This window comes from Ochlerotatus camptorhynchus, unplaced genomic scaffold (genome assembly GCF_037179485.1).
Source record: "Ochlerotatus camptorhynchus isolate MF236.1 unplaced genomic scaffold, CSIRO-AGI_Acam_v1.1 ptg000022l, whole genome shotgun sequence".
Lineage (NCBI taxonomy): Eukaryota > Metazoa > Arthropoda > Insecta > Diptera > Culicidae > Ochlerotatus > Ochlerotatus camptorhynchus.
Window position 1 is genome coordinate 27,935 of NW_027040514.1, and position 23,218 is coordinate 51,152.

General features: G+C 41.1%; 1 protein-coding gene and 1 pseudogene across 2 annotated transcripts in view; one reads left to right on the forward strand and one right to left on the reverse strand.

The window, feature by feature from the left end:
- Positions 1-1,279: 1,279 nt before the first annotated feature.
- Positions 1,280-21,961, reverse strand: LOC135704582 (rab proteins geranylgeranyltransferase component A-like; annotated as a pseudogene).
- LOC135705347 (OTU domain-containing protein 7B-like) overlaps positions 5,905-23,218 on the forward strand; it is a 118,687-nt gene continuing 101,373 nt past the window's right edge. For both annotated transcript variants that reach the window (XM_065227050.1, XM_065227044.1), the window contains exon 1: positions 5,905-6,861. The gene's annotated coding sequence lies outside the window, so the exon portion shown is untranslated. The remainder of the gene's footprint in view (positions 6,862-23,218) is intronic.

A 23,218-nucleotide genomic window follows, 5' to 3' on the forward strand; every position in this document is an offset into this window, starting at 1 on the left:
TTTCGAACGAAGTACAGAATAGGGGTGAATTCTAGGGGCATCCCACTCTAAACTTTGTATTTTTCCTAATATACATATAAAAATCTTAGTGATGTCTAAGGTACCCAAAAATACTTTAAAATACTTAAGAAATATCTAGCGTTAGTTTATTTGCTTGGTTGCTATGTCAATTTGATTTGCTTGTTTATCCAATGTCAGGCGTTTTGTGTGAATATTGGTTAAGTTGTTAAGCAATTAGCATTCATTTGATTAGGAGCGTGAACACCCGCATAAACGCGAACCATAAATTGACCTTACCTAAAATGGTTAAAAATTGTTTATAATCCCTGCTAAACTTTAACTGAAATGGTTATGGAACTTTACATGAACGTTTAATGATAAAGTTTCAACCTTATGTATTATGGTTTTTTGGAACTGGACCTTACAAATAATGGGTTGTTAAGAACCATTACCATTCCAAATTCTTGTTTTCTCCATACATTTTCAGAAAGAGAACTATATAAGAACGTTTTTACTTATGATTTGAGAACATTAATGGTAATGGTTATGGTAGTCAGTAAGGTCCATTAATGGTTTTGTATTATCGCTCAACTTTACGTGGAATATATCGTGAATTGGTAATCAGTAAATTACAGGCAACCAATTCGCGATATATTCCACATAAAGTTGATCGATGTTACAAAACCATTCGTGGACCTTACTGACTACCATAACCATTACCATTAAAGTTCTCAAACCATAAGTTAAAAGGTTCTAATATAGTTCTCTTTCCGAAAATGTATGGAGAAAACAAGAATTTGGAACGGTAATGGTTCTTAACAACCAATTATTTGTAAGGTTCAGTTCCACAAAACCATAATACATAAGGTTGAAACTTTATCATTAAACGTTCATGTAAAGTTTCATAACCATTTCAGTTAAAGTTTAGCAGGGATTATAAACAATTTTTAACCATTTTAGGTAAGGTCAATTTATGGTTCGCGTTTATGCGGGCAGCTATAGGTGTCCCGGGCCATTTTCGGTGTAATATGTTCACCATGTACCAGAAAGAAATAATTCTGATAGGCATTGGAACAGGGGGTAAGTCACTCTGCCACCTTGTGTCCGTGCTTATTGTGTTTCTTCGGTGTTTTTGGGTGTCGGAAGGTGTTTCAGCGTGTCAACATAGTTGTCAAAACGTTGAGTGAAAAATAAAGTTTTCTGGCAACCACTACATCTATCACAGCTGATTCCAATGCGATATCAACACAGTTGGAATAGCAAGCATAAGCGTGCAAATGTTTGATTATTTCTGCTCCAGGCATTCTTCGGCATTGTCGATCGAGTTTTCTTTCGCTTCCTGGGCGTCGGAAATCCCCGGTGCTGTGGCGGCAGCTGGTTCTGAGCTCGCATCACTTTCCTGACACTCCCGAGCGCTTTCCACCTTGTCGCTTTCTTCGGCGCTGGCCACGACTTCCAGTGCTTGGTCGGCAGCACCGACCTCTTCGTCGCCGATAATGATCTCCTCCGGATCGGGAGCCCACGGCAGGAACTCCTCTTCCGGGTAGATATCCTTAAAGATCGAACGCGCTCGCGCTATGCTTTCATCGTAGTCCAATTCGTAAAGCGGACCGCAGGCCAGATGGATTCCTTCCGGCAGGGAGCCGGACGGATGCTGGCACACGACGCATTTCGGAATGTTGAAGTACAACTCGTAGAGGATTATTGATACGTTATTCTCCGGTGCTTCTTTGTCTTCCGCAAGCTCTTCCGGAGGTATGAAATAAGCTTTTGAGAGACACGTAAGGTTCCAAATCTGCCCTCGGGTTACCGCTGATGGTTTTTGCCGTCACGTGGATGAGATCTTGAAAACAATCAAAATAAATTATAAATTGTCCACACGCCTAGGCAGACCTGATTACTTACAAATGTCCTTCGGGCAAGTGCCACTAAAGTGTGCCAATTGAATAATGGTAGCCCCATCTTCGTGCCCTTCCACGGGGGACAGTTTCATCAGCGACACGCCACCTCCACCGGAATTCTGCGATGCAACACCCAATGGAACATTCGTTAAAAATATAGCACGTGCCATTTGACCACAGTGCTCCTTTCGCTTCTCTTCCCTCGAGCCTTCCTTTACTCCGAAAATCTCCTTCTCAACGTACCCCTGCCCTATGACCAACCCTTTGGCCTCTATCATCTGTTTGCCGAACAATAAATCCCTCCGAAAACGGCGCACAGCCGGCAAAAACACTGCGGAATCTCCCCGTACATCGGAAACAGAAACGGGCTGTTTCCGTATCGACCCAAACTAAGCAGAAACTTCTTCACCCCTTCCCGGCAGCTAGTGTGGTCATTCCCCATGGCGATTGTGTACAACAAGTAATGGATCAAATTCGAGGTCAACTTTTGTTTCTTCAAATACTCCAGGAACGTCTTTCCCTCGACTTCCGCTGCCTGATGCTCGCTCCCTTCCCAACTTGCGCAACTCTGCAGAAACTTCATCAACAGTCGCTTCTCCACCACATTCACGTCCCGACTTGTAAACACATCCGACCTCGAACACGGAACCGTCATAATCCTCCCGTTCCAGATCGTCGCAACTCGGTCCGCCGCTCGAAATTCCGCATACCGACCCTGATACGCTGATACCGACAGATGTTCGACGAAATCAGGAGTCCTACCGATTGCTGGTGGGTGATCTCTATACTTAAGAAAATGCAACAAAAACAAAAAAGAGCATCACACGAATGTAAACATTCTTGGCTCTAGGCAGTGCTGCCAAAAATGATTGAAAAATTGTTCTCATGGTTATTAAAGGGTGTTTGAGTGTGTCCAAGGTGTTTTTGATGTGTTTAGCACAAGGTGGCAGAGTGACTTACCCCCTGAAGTGTGTGGGTTCGAAAAAAATATAGCTATGCTCAGAAAACGAAGCTCTTTCAGATGATGTATAAAAACTTATATATATATTTTTTTAATTAAAGAACCCAATTGTTAGACTATCATTCAACCTTACTGTATACATGTTTCTCGGCGTTATTCCATGAGTCCATTCGTATCCTGTGCTGTAGCGAAAATCCATTACTGTATCACTTCCGATGGTATCGAGATTTGCCGATAATCCTCGTACTCAATCGTTCCAATCTGGGGTCAAATCGTTGTATCTGTAAACAAAAATAACAACAACAACAATAACAATCGAATGTAAACATTATTTCTAGTGGTGCCAGAATTGATTTAAAAATTTGCTTATAATGGGGCAGACGGGTGTTTGTGGGTGTTTGAAGTGTATCGACGTGTGTTTCTATGGGTGCTAGCACAATGTGGCAGAGTGACTTACCCCCTGGCCGAAGGCTAGTTCATCTCTAGGACTCAATAAGGTGAAGCGGGAATCTGCATACTTTTTAAGCTTTTTTTATTTAATTTATCTTTGAGTGTAGTGTTAGCATGCTATTAGTTATGCCAAATAGACGATCAAATCGATAGTGGGTCTTATTGCGATGATCGTTTCTCTTCGTAGATTTTCTCTTTAAATTACTACAGCAGTTTTTTTTTTAAAACTTGTCCAATACAGTCCCAAATACAAAATTACCATAAACGAACGATAACCCAAATTATTGGACTATTCCACAAATGGTTTGGATGATACCCCGAACACGTCGTTTAGCAAATTAACCATAACATTTTTATTAGGTGTGCTGTAACAGTTTGTATTGGCTATCAAAAGCAACAACAAACGCACCGACAAATCTAGAGTAACATTTGAAATGGGCCCATGTCCAAAACGTAAACAAATCGGGTTTTGATACCATTCTTTAGCACCGCTTGATAGCCACTAATCGTGCAGGAAAATTCCGCACAATCGGTAAAAATCATTAAAAGTAACTCGATTTTCGAAACGGCCGATCAACGAAATTTTTCGATTCATTAATAGGCCCACATGCTAAAACGGCCAACCATTCATTTATTTCATTTCATTGATAAGCCTAGTGACGTAGAAGGGCCGATGATTGAAAATTTTCAAGCCAAAGCTAGGCCCTACTGGTTGAGGCAGGGCCGATGATTTGTTTTGAATTTATTTGACGTTGCGAAACGGCTAAGCAACGGGCGTACCATTCGTGATGACAAGCACAACGGCTTAACAAAAAGGGCCTATCCATTGAAAGATTCATAAAAAGGCTTATTCATTTATGAAATTAAATTGTTATCGATTTTCGTATATTTTTGAAAGCTTTTCGCATATTTTGGAGATTGTGTACTGAGACACAGTTACTTTTGTTATTGTGAACAATAAAAATGCCTAAAATACTTCAATTTACTTAAATATGAATTGAATAGTGGCGGAAAAATTTAAAATTCATTTTCTGGTTTGTTTACGTTTTGGACATAGGCCCATTTCAAATGTTGCTCTAGAAATGTTAATCCAAGTGAGTTATTTACAAAAGAGAAATTGACGAAGAGAATCGATCGTCGCGGTTACGCCCTTATGCATGCTCACTGTCGAAATGCATTGTTTTCGAAAGCTGATACGTCCCTTTCGAAAAGTAATCGAGAAATGATATCTATATATTGGACACATAGGGCAAACACTTCTATAGTTGCGGTACGTTAGAAGCGTTAGGTTCCTATAGTTGTGTATGGAGACTCCGTACACAACTATAGGAACCTAACGCTTCTAACGTACCGCAACTATAGGAGCGTTTCCCCTATTTAATATGTGTACACAAAAAGGACCACACACGACACATAAATTTTTCATTGAAAATCGTCAAAATGTGTGGAATTTTTTGAGTGATGATGGAAAACTCGATTACCAAATAGTAGGTTGCTTGAGAAAATCGGACACCCCTAGCTCTGAAAGGGAAAAAATTAAAATATTTTTTTAAAGAGTATCGGTAACTTTCTGAAGGGGATCGTGTGACGAAATTTACCCATACCGACACAATCGCCGTTTTCGTTGCGGTTGGTTGCCCGTGAAAACAAAAACAAAACCTGTACAGTCTTTCGGTGTGTGTGGGCTCTGTATACAATGGGTGGGTGGAATAGAACGGGTATTTATATAGAATCAAACATTATAAACGGTTCAATCTTTATAATACTTGAAAACATGAGAATTCTAAAAAGATTTAAAACTGATAATAATATATTAAGTTTTCTATAATAGTAATTATAAAGAATATGCAGTAAAATTTGATCCCTTTCATCCAGTTGCCGTTTGAAGATTTTGTTTTGACGCGCCGCGCGCACACATGCAAAGTTCCGCAAAGTGTGTGTGTGGTGTTGTTCCGCAAAGTGTGTTTGTTTTTCGGTTCCGTTCTTCCATTTACCCTTTGCGGTAGTAGCGGTAGTCGCAGAGTCGAATCTAGGAGTTTTACTACAATGTTTATGTGTGTTTGTGAGTCGTATCCAAAACCATCAAGTTAGCTTCTAGTCAAACAATTAAAAAGGTCCTGTCTACTTTGATCGATTCTCTTCAGCGACTTTCTTTTTCAATAATAACACAGTTGAAAAACAATCCCTGTTGTGTTTGACGATCAAGATGCTAGATAACAACGTCCTTCATCACACAATGGGGAAAAAAAAGCATGAAATTTGTTTTCATCGCCGTGGTTATCAGAAGAGAAAGCCGATTAAGAGAGTCGATCAAATCAGATAGGACCTTTTGAAATGTTCATCGAACTGTTCGTCGGTTTGCATCGCACTTTGTGTACCTCTCGGCCAGTTTATTCCAAGGGGGGGAGGTGGCTGTCAAATACGAACAATCGTCGCCTACCTCGCATAAGTGGTTCCAAACGTAAACAAGCCATAAGAAACCTACAGCGTTTGTTTACGTTTGGAACCAGTTTCATACAAGATGATCAGTAGGCTGATTTGACAGCACATCCCCCCCCAGGTTTATTCCCGTTCATTTGTCAGTCAGGTCGCAAAATAATCATCTCGATAATAAGAAGAGGAGTGTGCAGTCAGTGTGGTGCTAGAGCTACAGAGGAAAATCATAAGGAAACTGTAGGAAAAAAGTATATAATCACATCACAACGTCGCGGTGTGTGTACGCGAAATTTTGGTATTATTTCGTGTGACTGCGGTCCATCTCGTCGGGCATAAGCAAAAGTGGAGAATTTTCATCTTTTCGCGTAATCATAGCTTATTTTGTGCAAAATCGGCGACGAAGAAAAACTGCGCTGGTGGCAAACGACCGTCACGATCGGGTTTGCATTTTCCGCTTCATTTTCCTCCAATTGTTCTGGTGATGTAAAAATAGTGTGGAATAGAATAACAGTGGGGGAAAACTACAAGTTGCAGCGGAGGAATTTTCCTCCCCATCGGGTAGGTAAATACGGTTGAAAATGGTGGAAAATTGCGTTCGTTCGTCGGTCCTCCGGGGGTGCTCGAAACGTGTGCAAATCCGTGAATAATTTGCGTGGTGAAAATTCGATTTCGTCATCCATCAGCATCAGCAAGCGATATCGATAGAATAAAAACTGGTGGGGACAGAGGTTCTCACGCCGTATTCAGTGACGTAAATAAAAAAAGATCCGGAAGGAAGTGCCAGTGTAGGAAGAAGTAGGAATATTGTGCTGTTGGGGGGAGCCAGCTGAAAAAAAGAGCATCGGTCTCTCTGCGTGTGTGGATGCCTTTATTTGGTTATTGTTTGGCTTGTGAAGTACCTTACGCTGTTTTCGGTACCTACCCAGATCCCAGGAAGGAGGAAAACAAATAATAAAATAGTAAGTGCGCTGCCGCTACTGCTGAACGAAGCAAGAATATAGCAAAACCAGAAGTCGCTGGCTGAAAAAGGAAGAAGCTTCAAGGGAACTACGACGACGACGGAACCACGACGTCAACAGCATCAGAGCGGTCATCAACCATCAGAACAGAAGTGTGAGTGTGTGCTAAATATTGGTATTTTATTATTATATATTGGGGATAAATAGCATTGGCTTGATTTTACTATTGTTGCACTAGTCGAGAAAAGGTTGAAAACTGTTGATATATTTTGTGAGTTGCTAAGGTCAATCCTCCGTAAGTACAAGGAGGAAACGGAAAACCACCTTCGGATTGATTTGGGGGCTAGGATTTGTTATTATTACCAACACTATCATGCTGGCGTTTGCCAAGGTTATTCTGATAGATGCACAGGTTTTGTGACTGATTTGTCATCAGTATTGGATTTAGTTAGAGCAAATTGACTGGCTGAGCTTGTATTAGCAAAAGGCATTCGTTGTTATTCGATTTATTGGACAACCCTCTAATTAATTATTGCATTCGTCTAATCAGTCGCAATGCCACCATAATTACTCATCAGTGAATGAAGTTTGCTCTTGATTTGTTACGTTATTTTAAATTCCCAGTCCATCCCATAAGTCAATTTAAACTACCATCGTTCTAGCTGTTGATGTACTTTTCAGATAAAAAAGTAAATCTGATACCCAAGTGCAAATATGACGCGGAATGTATTAAAATGCTTAAATAAATATTATTGCGCTCGTGGTCATCTTCGGCGACCGGCAGCCCTCGGTTAAGAGTAAAGATCCGTGCGAATTGCCCTAGAGTGTATTTTGTTCACGATCATCATCATCGTCACAAACACACTGTAGTTTGTATAGATTATTAGACTCGTTACTGAGTTGTGCTCTAGAGTGCTCTCTGCTACTGCTGGTCTCTGTTTACGACGATGACTAATATGCTTGCTGCATGCCCGTCACCTTTACTACCTCTCTCTCTCTCTCTACCCATCCATCGATACACATGCAGTCGCAGTTAGAGCTCTGGAATGGAAATTGATCAACTGCTCCCTAACTCCCTTCCCACCCTCAGTTGTCTGTTGATCAATTGCGCTTTTTTCGCGCCGTATCTGTTAGAGTAATACGGAGGAGGATGTCGTATTAGGTAACATCACACCAGCGATGCAATGGCTGCCGTTTCGCTCTCGTCGTCGTCGTCGTAAGCCGATTGCAAAAAAAACAACAGAATCAGATATAGCCATGAGCCGATCGACCGGAACGGAGCCAAACCTGCGTACCACTCTGCTAGGTCTGTGGAAACATTCCGTCATCATCATCATCATCATATTGAATGATCATCAGAGTCAGCGCCAGTCAACGTGAGATTGTTGACTTGGTTGTCGTTTTCTGTCACCCAATAAGTGGCGTCCTTTTCCGCGGAAAGTAATCGCCTTAAAATAAAAAGTTTCCCTTCGCCTCGGCAAAAGCGTCAGCTAATGGTGTTACCAACCTGTTTCGCTGGGTGAACTGGATGGAAATGCGATATCAGGGCAAACTCGTAGCGGAGGGCTTTCGGAATGGATTCGATGGTGAGAAAATTTTCAAAGCTCTACGAACCTGAAAGTTTCAGAATGGATCGAGCACTTTAATTTCATGTATTAGATTAGATGACAGATTAGATAAGCACTTTTCATGATTTTGGAAACTGTCACTTTGAAATTTTAGATTCACATGTTTTGGCCCTCAGATAGGCTAGTCTGTTGAAATGTTTGTTTTTATAACTTTGCCCAAGAAGTTCTAGATTCCTGATTTAAATGTAAATTGCAGCTCAGCTAATTCCAAGCAACATTGTAGAAGAAAGCTTGTTTGTATCTCTTGAATTGACCAATTTATAGTAATTTTCCTTCATTTACTTAGGGTGTCTCTAAAAAAAAGCATGTTGCGAATTTCAGCGAAGCTTCATAAACAAACTGTGGCAACATAATGGAAGTTAAGATCCCGAAAATATCGGGAACATATTGGAAGCTTTAAGAACCTCAAAGCGGTTCTATTAGCTTCCGAAAAACTGCAGGAACTTTTTAGATGTTCCCCTTGGATGATTGTTGTAGACCTTTAGATCTTTTTAGAAGTTCCCAGAATTTCAGCAAATCTAGATAGAGCTGGAATTAGGGCCTAACAGCTTAAGTAAATAATGACTTCTCTTGATGATTTCTAGAAATTTATGGCTCGTCCACCCAAACCAACATCCTCATCGGGTAGGGAAAGACTTCCCTAATAAAAATAACCATAGAAGAGAGCTTAACGACGTGTTCGGGGTATCATCCAAACCATTTGTGGGATAGTTTACCCATCCGGGATACAATTCGTTTGTGGTATTTGTTTATTAGGGTTCCCCTATCCGATGGTTAGGTTGGTCTGCGTAGACGTGTCAAATTCCTAGAAATCACCGATAGAAGTCATTGTTTACAAAAGCTGTTACGCCCTAATTCCTGCTCTATCTAGAAATATATTATATTAATAATATGATCCACTCTTTCAATTAGTTGGCGAATTGAATTTTTTTCTATGAAAGCGCCTCAGCGCCCAAAAAGCTACCAAAAAAGGTTATTCCTTTTTTGCTTTCCGTCGATCTTGTTTTCCGTACTCAGTGCTGGTAGCGAGTCACTTTTTAGTGACTTAGTAACTTTTTTCAAGCCAGTCACTAAAAAGTCTCTTTTTTTAAGGCCAAGTCACTAAAGTCACTATTTCTTGTAATCAGTCACTATTTTCAACTTTTTTAGCGTGAATTTATTTCAAGATTGATCATTCTATGCTTCAGGCGTTTAATCGTCTTTCTCTATCTACAGGGTGTCTATTGATTTTTCTAAATAAAATTATCTGACTTTTCCAGGTTTTTCCAGTATTTTAACGGATAAATTCCAGGTTTATAATAAAGCTAAATTTTTAAATGCGTTAAAAATATTCTTTTTTTTTTTGTAGATCAAAAACAACAGCAATTTACCCAAATGTTTTTAAGACATGTCAATCAGTTTTAAAGAAACAGCTTTACAATCAAATCCATTGAATGTTGAATTTTATCACTTACTTAATTTCTCACTTAATTTTTTGATTTTTTTGGGGGAATTTCAGACCTTAAGAGCGGTTTCTGTAGCTATAGTCCAGACTTTTGGAGCAGTTTGAATATCTATAATCGTAAATTTAGAAAAATTCAGGACAGTTCCATGATGTGCTGAAAAAAATCGAGAACCCTTAAGATGTTCCGACAGAATTTGAGGGAAGTACAGAGTCCTTCAGAGAATTTATGAAAACTTCAGAAATTTTTCAGAAACTTCACAGAAGTCCAGAGAATTTCAATGAAATTTAAAGGTTTTTACGGGAATTCCATTTATTTCCGAGCAGCAGAACCTAGATCTTCAGTAGAATTGAGAGTTTTAGGGAAGTTTCGAGAACATCAAGACAGATTATAGAATCAAAGGGCAGTTCAAACAATTTCAAGGAAATTGTAGAAACCTTAAAAAAGTTGCGAGAAACTCAGGGAATTCAGAAGCGCCAGGGAATTATCAATATATATCAAACAAATTGCCGGATTATTAAACAAATTAAGAGATCTTCAGGTAACCACTGATTAGTTCAGGGAAAATTAGGGACCGTTTATAATGGTTATAATATTTAAGGGAAATTGTCGAAACTTCAAGACAAATAATTGAATTTCAGTAAAGTTGCGGGCTCTTAAAAAATACTGAAAATTCAGGGCAGTCTAGAGAACTTTGAAGAAACCCAATAATCGTTTAGGCAGTTTAAATACCACCAGGCAAGTCCAGACTATTGAAGAAGTTTTAAATAAGTATCGATAATTTAAGGGAAGTGAACTACAAAAAAGTCTTGAGAACTTCAATGAAAATCATAGAACTATATTACATAATTATTTCGTTCTAATTCCATGAAAATTGCGGTAGCACAAAAGTTCCAGAAATTTAGAAAAAACTTCGAAAACTTCACAGAAGGACTGTGGTCTACACAAACATTTCGAGAACTTTATAGAAATCTATGGAGCTTAAGGAGAGATCCGCGAACTTCAGGATTTTTTATGAACATTGGGGAGGCCAGTTCCTTTAGTTTCAGAAAATTAGTGGGAAGTTTAAAGCAGTTCCCAGATTTTCAGATAACTTGAGAGACGTTAATAAGTTAATTGAGGTCTTCGCATGCGTTCAGAAGCTCACTGAAGCTTGAACATTTTTAGAGCGGTTCAATTAAATTCAGCGTAATACAACAAGATTCATGAGAACTGCTAAAACTTTAGAGAAGTTTTGAGAATTTCAGAAAAGAACAAAGAACCTCAGAGCAGTTCCGTTAACATTAAAGAAGTCACATAAATTTTAAAGAAGTTTAGAGAACTTCAGCGAATTGTTAAACGTTTAGAGGAGATCTATGATTATTGAAAAAAATTTAGGAAACTTTAGGAAGTCCTAAAAAGTTCAGGGAAGTTTAAGAATTTGATGAGAAGTATTGTGAGTCTCAGGCTAGTTTCTCAAACTACAAAAGAACTTCAAGGCAGTTTCATTAACTTCAGGAAAAAATTGGGAACTTTCAAGTAGTTCTGAAAACCTCAGAATAGTCCATTCCATATTCTACGGAGATTTCCATTGAAATATTCCTCTAAATTTTGGTGAAGCTATCCTTCGAATTCAATTTTCTTTTAGTTTTCCTTGGAATTCTCCGCAATAAGAAACCCTTTCGAAAGATTCTCCGAATATTCATTGAATTCATTTCAGATTTCCTTTTCAATCTCACTCCTTCCCTTGGAATTCTACTCACATTGAAAGTCTCCTAAGAATTCATTGGCATTTCTCCTCACAAATTACTTAGATTTCTTCTCAAAATTTGTTTGGCAAACTCTCCTGAATTCATTTTCCGAATTCCTTTGAAGATGTCCTGAAGTTATTCTCAGATTTAATTGTAATCCTCCTTTAGTATTTTCAAAAAAAAAAATCCAAGGAATTATGCTCCGGAGTCGTTTTCTCGCACAAACTTTATGAAATGCTCAGAATGCTCTTGGAATTTTCCTCTGAAGCTCCTCAGCAATTCCTAAGAGTTTTCATTAAAATTTACTTTTAGGTCACTTTTTAGTCACTATTTTTACAACTTTAAGTCACTATTTGGTCACTTATTTCATCAAAATGGTCACTAAAATCACTATTTTAACAGCAGTGATTGCTACCAGCCCTGTCCGTACTGAGTACCAATGCTACCGACACCAGGGAGGCAGCTCCTACACCTGGACCCTACCTATCGACCCATCAACTCATGAAACGGGGACCAATGGCTTTACTTCCCTGCGTGTTCAGAGATTTTATGCCTCAGAAAATCCCGACGGTGCCGACTGGGATTGAACCCAGACCCTTTCGAGTCAAAGGCAATCATGCTTACCACTACACCATTGGCACCGCTACTTAAGGAAACTTGCAACGCCGTACAAGGAGTTCGGTGGAAATATGAAACATTTCGTGAATTCGATGATTTATCTGAACACTTCAGAAGCATCAGGGAATTATGAATATATATCAGAAAATTTTCCGGAACATTAAACCAATTTAGAGAACAATTCAAAATTAATGTCACACTAGTGCCACCTGCTGAGTTAATTCTGAGCAGAACTCTTTACTTTAGGATAGGTTTTGTGCATCTGAAGAAATTTGCCCAAGACGGGAACCATCAGCAGGATCTGTAGATGGCGTTATATGAGGTATCCACAATAATCCGGACACATAAAAACTTAAGTAAAATTCAAATTTCGCAATTCAACTGTAAAGGGTGTCCACGATGAAATTGCCACACTATGAAATTGCTCTAACTTTTTAACCGTTGGGTAGAATTTAATGAAAATTTGGGTGGATTTAGTTCATAGTGCATTATTTACATCCTGCAAGTTTTAAAGTCCTGTGATCAAAACTCGCGGAAATGGAGTCGAAAGAACAGCTCGTGCGTGATAAAATCTTGCGCATTCATCACGAGAACAAGGATCTCTCGCATCGTTCCATCGCTAAAACGTTGGGAATCGCGAATTCCACGGTGTCGCGAGTGATTAAGCGGTTCGAGGAACGGTTGACCACCGATCGGAAGCCCAGAAGTGAAGGAAAAAGTATTCCGTACAACACCAAAAATCACAACCGCGTAGTTGGGGCCTTCAACCGAAATCCGAACGCCTCCGTTAGGGATGTGGCTAAGAAGCTGCACCTAAGCCGAAGTTTTGTCCAGAAGGCCAAAACTAAGGCTGGGCTTCGAACGTTCAAGGTACAAAAGGCCCCTAATCGCGACGAGAAGCAGAACAAGTCCGCCAAAAGCCGTGCCAGGAAGTTGTACCTCAACATGCTGACGAAAGTTGAATGCTGTATCATGGACGACGAAACATATGTGAAGCCCGACTTCAAACAGATCCCCGGCAACCTGTTTTTCACGGCCAAGGATAAGTTCAGCGTTCCGGAGCATGTCCGCACTCAGAAGATGTCCAAATTTGCGAAGAAATTCCTGGTTTGGCAAGCCATCTGCACGTGCGGGAAGCGGAGTGCACCTTTCGTGACCCAGGACACGATGAACGGACAGGTGTACATAAAAGAGTGCCTCCAGAAGCGGCTGCTTCCTCTCCTGAAGGCCCACAACGTCCCAACAATCTTTTGGCCGGATTTGGCCTCATGCCACTACTCCAAGGACGTGCTGAAGTGGTATGCGGACAATAAGGTCAATTTCGTGCCGAAAATGTTCAACCCTCCCAACACTCCGAAGCTCCGCCCCATCGAGAAGTACTGGGCGATTATGAAGCAGCACCTTCTTAAACGACCTAAGGTAGTGAAGACAGTCGAGGAACTGAAGAAAGTATGGGTTTACATGCAAAAAACGGTTGATTCACAGGTTGTGCAGAATCTTATGGCCGGGGTTAAGGCCAAGGTGCGGGCATTTGCGTATGGACTGTAAATAAAATACGAGTAAAATGGTAAAATGAAGTTTAATAGTTATTTCTCAATCCCTGAAAATTTGATGGCAATCGGATGAAAACTCGAATTTTGCCAATCAATTTTGTGTGTGGCAATTTCATCGTGGACACCCTTTAGTTTCCACTGCAGATCACTTTAGGTGCATTTATTATAAAAAAAACGCATTTTCTCAATGCATTTTTTGCTGTGTGTAGTTCTAAGTGACACCTCCCACCAACGCATGCATCTATACATGAAGGGTTTTGTCCTGTTTTGTTGTTCGCTTCGGTTCGCTCAAATCCGTACTCCTGACTTGAGAAACGTCGGAATTTCCGGTGCCAGCATTAAAAATCTCCACCAGAATCGTGCAGAGCCTCCTTCACCGAAGACGCGAAAAAACTCCGTCGAAGCTCACTGGAACCTCCTTTGGCAGCACCAAAAATCTGAAACCGAAATCTCACGGAACCCTCTCCGCCGTGAATATCTGAAAACTCCGTCGAAACTCCCCGCGAAAATTCAGATGCTGCCAACGGAGGTTCCCAGAGACATTCGACGAAGTTTCCACGCATTGTCGGCGAAAGAGGTTCTGCGCGATACCAGTGAAGAGATTGGATGCTGCAGACGGAAGCTCCAGGCATTTTCTCACGTTATTGATTTCGGTGCCAACGGAAGTTTCAGGAAATCTGTACGGTATTTTCTCGTGTTTTAGGTGGATGATTCCGGTGGAGATTTCCAATGCTGCCAACGGAGGTTGTACGGAATTTCGACGGAGTTGTCTCGCGTTCTCGGCGGAGCAGGTTTTGCGTGATTTTGATGTTGGCAGGGGAAATTCCGGAGGGAGCTTCTGCACGATTTCGTTGGAGAGTTTCTTTGCTGCCGGAGAAGGTTGCAGGGAGATTTTCGTGAATTCTCTACTCCGAGTTTTCTTTTCCTGTTGTGTTTGTTTATCTTCGACTCGATGCATGTATGTAGGTATAGGTGTCACCGAAAAAGCGCATGCTTTGTTTTGATTTTTACATCCTACTGAATGGTTGATGCAAACGATGGAAATTAGACGCATTTTATTTAAATTAATAAATGCTTATTCAATGGGCATTCTAAAAGTGAGACTCCCCTAGGTACAGACTCCTCAGATACCGTAGTGGCCGTGTTTTTCCAAATTTGTTGAAAGTGTTTGATATCTTCGATTCCTTGTTTCTTTCCAGAAAGCTTCCACTTCATCAGAGCCCAATATCTCTCCATTGGGCGTAACTCTAGACAATTTGGCGGAATTGCGGTTTTCGGTACAGCATTCTCTTGATTTGCTTCGTACCACATGATGGATTAGCATAATGGCATGATGCCAAAACGGGCCAGAACAAAGGGTTTTTGACAAAGGACTACTTCTGTGATTTCTATATGGGGGTACACATTGTGAAAACCGAAAATGGAACATGAACAAAATTATGAAAGATTTTGAGCGTTAATAACTCAGCTGCCCCTGGACGAATTTCAATAATTTTATCATCAATCGATCAGAAATATTCCTACGCATCTGGTAAATTTAAGACTATCATTTCTATCAGACTATAACACTATCAACTGCTACTGCGATAGTTAAAATTATCACCGATTGCCTGCGAAAAGCGATTTCCCTAGCACAGATTTCAAAGTTGAATTCCATCCGGTCTCACCAAACGGAGTTTATTTCATCACCGCGTGGTGAGTGGTGGTGTTCTCCAGTACACAACGAAAGACTTCCCGCAAGCAGCTAGCTAACATGGGTGCTCACAACCGCTGATCGGATTCAGTTCCAATCACGGTGTGTGGTTGTGTCCGGTCGTCGGCATCAGCAGCAGCAGCAGGAGGAAGAAGTTGCACCGCTATTGATCGGAATCAGTAGCTCTTCGTGAGTCGCTGTGGGTCATCTATGCCAAGCGCGTCATACTAAATAGTATAAACAGAGAGATCCTCGCTCAAATTCCTATTCCTACACAAAACACAAGCTCCTGCTGCAGTTAACAAATAACATTTATAATATAAGATCACGTAGTCCTAAGTCACCATTGCGTACAACCCCACAGGGCTGTCCCTTGTAGTTTGTTTGTGGCTTGTTGATTGTGTCTGTAATGACGAAAGATTTACTTTTTCGGCCATACGTGCAAATTGCTTGCGAAATAAGATATTTTTGGGGAAATTTCGATGCCTTCTTCGTCCTGAAATACTCAGCTGTAGCATTTTTGACCCTAGCAGAATAGAACGCCAACCCTGGAAGCTGCTTGAAATCCTCCAGGACATAAGTTTCATGGTTTTGCTGTAAAATTCTGTTTGTCGTTGCGATTTGAAACTCGACAGTGAGCATGCATAATGGCGTAAACGCGATGATCGATTCTCTTCGTCGATTTTCTCTTTTGTTAATAACTCGCTTGGATTAACGTTTCTCGGTGCGTTTGCTGGTGCTTTTGATAGACAATATAACCTGTTACAGCACTGCATTGAACACATTCTAGAAAATTGTTTCGCTTAGCTGTAGCAATGCAAAGAGAAAACCGATGAAGAGAATCGATCATCGCGTATACGCCCTTATGCATGCTCACTGTCGAACTGTTCTTACTACTTTATACGACTTCAGCCCCAAACGCTGTTTTTGTTGTTGTTCTTTATTTAAGTCATTTAACATCCAGCGGATGCATTCGTGTCTGTTTGAGTGGTTTGAGTGTAATAGTGTGTGGGTGTGAGTGTTAGTGTTTATAATACAACTCAAATTTCTCGCCATTGAGTGTGTTGTTTCAGGCGCAAGCTAACATCATCTTCTGTCGAACTGTGTTGCCGTGGTACACCAAAGAGAAAGTCGGTGAAGAGAATCGATCAACGAGGATAGGTCCTTTTCAAATGTTACGCGAGATTTCCCTTAGCTTTTGTCTTCTTTTCTCATTTCCTTTCCTTCTGGTTCTGGTTCATCGTCTGTTTGCTAATTGCATATCATCTCTTGTTTTCACGTCTTCTTCTCTATTTTTTTTTTTTTTTTTTTTTTTTTTTTAACTCTTTATTTGTTCCAAATTCAAAATAAATTACATTTCATTTTTAACCTAGGTGCTCCAGTTACTACAGTAACTTACCAGCCTTAATTGTTATGATATATATCTAAGTGTTTTTACATTGTTCCTGTCTTGGCAATTCAGTATTTTAAACAGGTTTTTTTAAACCTGCATGTCAGTATAACAATTGATAGCTTAAAACTAAATAACTAAAACTAAATCTTATCTAAGTATAAAGGGAATTAATCGTTGCAATTGAGGATTGTAACGATTTTTGCCGGAAATTATTAATTATTTTGTTGGACATTTGTGCTAAAGTCTCAACATTCGAAATTCTATGTATGTACTTCGGTAGTACTGTACCAGGGAGGCAACTTCAAAATCATCTTCAGAATTTTGTTCTGAATCCTTTGAAGTGCTTTTTTCCTGGTAGTGCAACAACTAGACCATATTGGCACAGCGTAAAGCATGGCCGGTCTAAAAACTTGTTTAAATATTAGAAGTTTATTCGTCAGGCAAAGTTTGGATTTCCTGTTTATAAGAGGATACAAACATTTAATATATTTGTTACATTTGGCTTGAATGCCCTCAATGTGATCTTTAAAAGTTAATTTATGGTCAAGTATTAATCCAAGATATTTCACTTGGGTTGACCAGGAAATTGGAACTCCGTTCATAGTGACTATGTGACTACTATTAGGTTTCAAAAAGGAAGCTCTAGGCTTATGTGGAAATATTATAAGTTGAGTTTTGGAAGCGTTGGGAGAAATCTTCCATTTTTGTAAATAAGAAGAGAAAATATCTAAACTTTTCTGAAGTCTGCTGCAAATAACACGAAGACTTCTTCCTTTAGCGGAAATGCCTGTGTCATCAGCAAACAAAGATTTGTGGCAACCCTGAGGCAAATCAGGGAGGTCCGAAGTGAAAATGTTATACAATATAGGCCCAAGAATGCTACCCTGAGGAACTCCTGCTCTAACAGGTAGTCGATTAGATTTGGAATTTTGATAATTTACCTGCAGAGTTCTGTCAGTTAAATAATTTTGAACTAATTTCATAATGTAAAGTGGAAAATTAAACTTTTTCAATTTAGCAATCAAACCTTCATGCCAAACACTGTCGAATGCTTTTTCTATGTCTAGAAGAGCAACTCCAGTTGAGTGGCCTTCAGATTTGTTTGAACGAATTAAATTGGTAACTCTCAAGAGTTGATGAGTAGTTGAATGCCCATGGCGATCTTTTTCTCTATTAATTTCACCTTTACTTCGTCTATCTTTTCATCATCTTCGTTTTCTCCGTGGCCTTCGTGCGTTTCTTACTATTCGCCTTGTTTTCGGTTTGCTCTAATTGCGGTTCTGCCTAGCTTCGTCTGCATCCTTATAATCCTCTTCTCGTCTTCCTTTGCTTGTTTTCTTCAATTACTTCTCTCTTCTTTACACCTCCTTTGTAATATTTTTCCTTCGCCTTGAATCCGTGTCTTCTTGCCTTTGCGGACATTCTTCTGGATCGCCTTCTTCATCCGCATCTTCGCCATTTTTCATTGATTTTCGCTCAGCTACATTTCCATTAACGCTTCTTCTGCTCGGTCTTCTTCTGTTTCCTCTCCATCATCTTATCAGTTTCTACATTTTCTTTTGCACACTTCTTCGTCAGCTTCACCACGTTTCAACCGTTCCGTTGTTACCCAACGGTAACTTAATTTAGTTTTGCATATGGTATGGTATTGTAGGACGACCAAGCGGAACTGGAGCGAGGGGAAAAACGGAGAATGGATTGGACGAGAGGAGAAGAGGAGAGGATTGGTGGGTGGAAGGATGATTCAATCATTCGATTCGAAGTGATTGTCGAGAGTGATCCGCGCGTTTTTTTCGGATGAGATAAGCCGTTGGTGACTGTGCGAGATAGTGGAAAGCTCGTTTGAGAACCAGAGCAGACTCGTATATGTGGAACGACCGGTTTGCCCAACCGGGTACTCTTCAGCCCGTAGGGTCTACGAGACCACGTGCTACATCGTAGCCCACCGAATTCGTTGGCATACGGCCGAGGGTCGAGCCAGTACGTCGCCTCTAGAGAACCGTGTCCGGTTCCCGGCAGTTGGACAATCCACGCCGTGCAGGGTTCGCCCAGCGACGTCGTTGGCACACACCAGAGGGTCAGGTATTGAAGCGAACGAACGCCTGCACGGCCATCGGCAGGTGGACAAACCGTCCCGGCCGCCTGGTAACCTCATATTACCGTCAAACCATCGGTGCCTGATTGGTATTCCCCGCCGACGTCGTGGGCATGTCGAGGGTCCGAATAAGCCAAGACGAATCTACCGAATGGGTCGCCGCTGCTGATCACCTAGCCCAGCGCTACGAAATCTGCCTACCGAACCGTTCTCGTCCACACCACCACCAACTCAGCCCTCTTGACGCCGCCGCTAGAGTCAATAAAGTTGTACCAACAATCAATACGAAACTAACGATTTTACTAGCCTATTGGTCCCAAACAAACGATTAACGTACCCCATTCTAGTCGAAATTCTAGTACTACACAATGTTTGTTTTTGATTCGCTATGAAAGTTTGACAGATAAAATGAGGGGTTAGTGGATTTTCCTATGTTTCGAGGGGTGAATCGATTAGCTTGGGACCGAAGATATTACCAGAGCTGAGCCAAAAAGTTGAGCACGTTTCTTCGGGACCTTCTAGTCTTAGAGTTACCTCTATGGTTGTACCGTAAGTTAACCAATATTTCGTTGTTTAGGACTTACCATACCGAAAAATCTCCCCAACTGCTCACCAACGCCCTGAGACCCGGGAGGAAAAGAGGTCTTTTGTGCCCACCCCAGACAGCTGCCATGGCTTCAGACCACCAGCTAGGGGCTTCGGCTGTTCCCCGTCTGGGACGGCAGAGCATCTCCCGGGACCAAAGCAGTTTCACCGTCTTATTTTGTTTTCTCTTCATCATTTTCTCAGTTCCTGTTTTTCCTTTAGATTCTTCGATACATATTGACTTCCTGCAGAAACTTCAGCAACTGCTTTTCCTTGCCATCGTCGTTGCATACGGCGCGTGTAGGCTGGTTGATTCAGTATCGTATTTCACTCTGGCTGTTTCAAACTTCTTGCAGTGTGGTCGATGCGCAGTCCAGTGAGCACTCGTTGGTCGGTGGAACTTTGCTGGTTAGTCCACTTTTTGGTTTCGCGTTTAACCTCCTTCAACTTGACTTCCGTTAATTACGCCCAGCGTTCTTCCCATAGCAGACGAATGGCATGGTTCAATGCCTTGATGGCATCCTTCATCGGGATGTCGAAGTTGAGTGGCGGACTGTTGCGTGCTTCGCCGGCGAGTCATCTTGAACACTAAACATGGAATGTAAACACCAATCATAGTATTTTTCATCAATGACTCCCAACTATACCTCAGCGAAATTTTTCACTCCTAAGTGCAATATTTCAACAGCTACAGTGATTTGAAGGTGTCCGGATGAATGTGGATACAGACCTTAATGTGTATTTAAAGATGGCGCAACTTGATCCTTTTCGTTTTAGCGCCATCTAGTGAGTAAATTCTGCCATACACTATCCACAGTTTTGAAGACCTTGAATATCTTCTCCGTCTCTCCAAAAATGTCTGATGATACGTTGATGATTCAACGAAATTTGCTTTGAAAATCATTTGAAATTTCAGAAAACCATTGAAATTTCGTTAAGATACGGCAATTTGAATTTGGGGTCAAATTGACCCCAGGGAACAGACAACGTAAGTATTTATATAAAATGTTTCCAATAAATATGTTTTCAATGTTTTTGGAGCAGATTTTATCTATCATTACAGAATTCCGGTGGACGCACCTAGCCACGAAAGAATTATTGAAATCCATCGACAAGTTTAAAAGTTACAACCTTTCAAAGTGTCAAATTAACGCCAAGGTACAGACAAACGGTTAATTATTTCGTTTTAATTCCATGAAAATGCGTGAGCATAAAGAAATTTCAGAAAAACTTCGACAACTTCATAAAAGTGCAAAGATCTTCATAAACATTTCGAGAACTTCATAGAAGTCTTCTGAACTTAAGGGGAGATCCGAGAACTTCAGGAACTTTCATGAACATTAGTAAAAATGCGGTTGCATTTCAAAGAAGTTTAGTTAGTTCCTAGGGGGAATATCGGGAGGAGTTCAGTTCCATTAGTTTCAGGAAATTAGAGGGAAATTTTAAGAAGTTCCCAGATTTTCAGAGAACTTCAGAGACGCTAAGAAAATTATTGAGGTCTTCACATAAGTTCCGAACTACACAGAAGCTTCAACATTTTTAGGACAGTTCAATTAAATTCAGGGCAGCTGCAAAAGCTTTAGAGAAGTTTCGTGAACTTCAGGAAAGAACAGAAAACCTCAGAGCAGTTCCATTAACATAAATTTTAAATAAGTTTCGAGAGCTGCAGCGAATTGTTAAAACTTTAGTGAAGATCCCTAATTGTTAGAAAAATTGAGAAAGCTTTAGGTACTCCGTAAAAGTTCAGGGAAGTTTAAAAATCTCATGAGAAGCATTGTGAGCATCAGGCTAGTTTCTCATACTACAAAAGATCTTTAAGGCAGTTTGTCCGCTGCTGCAGCGCTCAATGCCACACACTCTGCTTTACTTCATGAAGTGGCCACCATGTTTTTTTTTACTGGACCAGACAAGAGTCGATCAAAACACCTGGAAGACAAATCCGCTCACTGACTTCCTGTCCTCAGTATCGGTAGCCAAGTCTGCATCCGCGAATCCAACTAGTGATTTTGCTTGAACCGGGTTATAGTCAAGCAATATTGCAGTAGTTCACGATACGGTATTTCAATAGCTTCGAAAACTTGACGATCAAGCTGCAATCCTTTCTCCATTGGAGTCCTTGAAGGGTTGCATTCCAACATGCCAAACTTCTGGAAGATCGTCTCTAGAGGTCATGGTCATGGCCAACATTCGGAACAGTTCGTTTTTCAATTTGATGATTGTTGACAGCTTTATTCCCGCTATGAGAAGATCATCCACGTATAGTACGATGAAAAGAGCATCTTTCCCCCTCTCGTCGGCACGGGTGTATAGGCAATAATCGTGCTTGGAATTAATAAAACCAAACTTCAGCAGCGCTTGATTGAACTTCTCGTTCCAGCAGCGGAGGGATTGCTTCAGACCATATAGACTTTTCTTCAATTGACACACCGTGCCAGCTCTCGCCTTGACGCCGTCCGGAATCGCGGTGAATATTTGCTCTTGCAGCTCACCGTGAAGAAACGCCGTCTTCGCATCCATTTGGTGGAAATGAAACCCTTTTTGAACACCAACAGCCAGCACAATACAGATTGTCGTTAGCTTCACAACTGGTGCATAAGTTTCATTGTAGTCCAAACCGGCTTTCTGCAAGAAACCTTTGACGACCAATCTTGATTTATAGCGCAAGGGTTTCCTTCTTCATTTTCTTTTATACGGAAGATCCACTTCGACTACAAGGGTTTGACACCGGCTGGACACGGCACCAGTTGCCATAACTTCATCAACTGCATCCAACCACAATTGTCGGTCATTATGCGCACTGATTTCACCATAGGACCCCGGGGATCCTGGGAATTTTGAAATTTTTCCAGCAGGAACATTGACGTTGCTCTGAACCCAGTTAAAAGGTCGATGAACTTACCTGGGAGTCTGCACTCCCGTTCACCGCGCCTAATGTTTGACTCTGAATAGTCGTCACTTCTTGTATGTGAAGGGAACGCCCCAGGATTGATTCTCTAGTTGTTCCTCAGGTGGTTCAACGTCTTCTTCGTCATCACGTCTTCGAATTCATCTTGCTGGTCGTCTTGTTGTTCTTCCAGTTCAACCTTATCTGCGCCATTACTTGAAACAGACATCGCGGCCTCCAAGTCAGTTTGCTGGTCATCTTCGGCGTTCGGATTTACCATCGGAATCACCAACAGTACCTTCGAGTCTTTACTGTCTTCAATTGCGTATGGTGATGAATTCTCGTCAAATTTGATGTCACGGGTTGCGAGGATTTTTCTTGACGATCTATCCCAAAGGCGGTATCCATTGCGGTAGCAATTGGGAGCATCACCGCCTCGCGACTCTTAGGCCGACAACATAGTAGAAGCGATTCGAAGCGATTCGATGCGATAGCAATTGGCAAAGCGAAATGCAGCGGCAAGCGAAGCAACCTATGACATAGTGAAAGCGTTTTTGAAAACATTACAGTCGCGCGCGCAGTGCAAAATTTTCCGAATCGATTTCGGTGTCCATTTTTCCTCACTAGAATCAGTCCACTTGCGTTCGAAGGCGTCAAAACACAACACGAACAGCTCTGTCGCTTTGCTGAACGCTTTACACCTCTTCGCATCGCTTTCACTATGGCTGGTTTGGGCGATTCCCATAGAACGCTCATAGAGGGTGCTTTCACGCAAGCGCTCCGCTTATTGCCAACGAATCGAATCGCTTCGAATCGCTTCTACTATGTTGTCGGCCTTATAGTCCGGAGTTGACCTGGCACCCATGCAAATGCTTTGCATCCTAAAATTC